A 1,624-nucleotide genomic window follows, 5' to 3' on the forward strand; every position below is an offset into this window, starting at 1 on the left:
TATTTAGGAATTATAAGTTATGACATTATTTTTAAGAGTTGAATGAACTAAATTTTCTAAAAAAAAAAATTTTTTGGGGGGATTTTTCTTTTTTTTTTTTTTTTGGTAGAGGAATCTGTGTTTGGTGAATACAATTTTTATTGGATAGAGCATTTTGGCAATTTTATTGCTAAAGAGAGTGTTGAATTTTCCCTTTTCATAAAAAAATAAAAAATAAAAAAAAAGAGTTGAATTTTATCGTATTATCCCCAATTAAGGATGTGAATTTGTAACTGAAACCGTTTACCAAAATCGAACCAATCCATTTACTCCGAAACCGCAAAACCGTTTAGTAAATGGTGCGGTTATGGTTTCAAGTTTCAGGCCGATTAGCTAAATGGGTCGGGTCGATTTTAACCGTGGAACCCGTTGGTTTCAAACAGAATTGAAACCGTTTAAACCGATCCGTATAACAATTAAATAAAGAAGGTACAGTAATCCGTATAACAATTAACAATTAAATTAAGTGTCCATCCTGCTTTGGTATGATTTATTGTAATTCAGTTTAAGTTTAGGCTTTAGATCATGAACTTGTAATCCATATATGTTATTATATTATTATGTTATCATAGATGGGGTGTTTTGACTGAACCACCTGCTATTTTAATATTTTAAGCGGTAGAAGACTGGATTTGGATGTTGCATGATATTAGTTATAAATGTTTGAGAATGGCCATGCAAAGAAATAACACTAGATTATCAAATTAAGACATACCATTGTTAACGTAGAATCTCTTATTTGTGGTTGCCAATTATTTTTTGATAAGCTTATGATCTTCAGTTTAGAGATGGTTGCAAGTTATAACAAACCGATTGTGAACCGTTTTACAAACCGTATGGAATATACCGAAATCGAAACCGTTTAAAACCGTGAAATCGAAACCGTTTCGAAACCGTGGAAACCGAAACCGTTTACTAAACGGTCACGGTTTCAGAAAGTGGAACCATTTAGTAAATGGTGCGGTAATGGTTTTAGTCAAATAAATGTGAATCGAACCGATCTGCATTGTTTAAACCAAAACCGAACAGATTAACATCCTTATCCCCAATGCAAGGTACATGTCATGTATCTAATCAATTCGACAAAGGAGAAGTTACATATATCTAATCGATTCCTAAGGATTCATTCCAAGAAAAACTTTCATTGCTTGGAAGGCTATAATCTCTGCTTCCCCAACTCAAATCTTTCTTTCGACGCAAATATATCTCAATTCTTAATTGTTGCCTCTGCTCAAGAGCTAAAGAGGACATTAATCACTTTTTCTTTAATTGTTGATTTTTTAATACTATTTAAGACAATATTCTTGTTAAATGCTGACCTTTTGGGCAGATCCAGTCTTTCCTTGGGGAGTGGGAGTGGGTGTGGGTGTTTTCTAATTTTAAGGGTAATTCAGTTTGTGATGGTGTAGGAAGAATGATGTTCTATACATGTTGTCATCTTTCATATATGGTGTGGATGAATTTTACAAGATGGTCTAACTCATCATATACATAATAGTACATTTGCTCCTCTAAGACGCCGGAAAATTATAGAGGATTAGGAGGTAACACAAGTGATCAATTCAAAAAAAAAAAAAAAAAAAAA

The sequence above is a fragment of the Macadamia integrifolia genome, chromosome 3, assembly GCF_013358625.1.
Source record: "Macadamia integrifolia cultivar HAES 741 chromosome 3, SCU_Mint_v3, whole genome shotgun sequence".
NCBI lineage: Eukaryota > Viridiplantae > Streptophyta > Magnoliopsida > Proteales > Proteaceae > Macadamia > Macadamia integrifolia.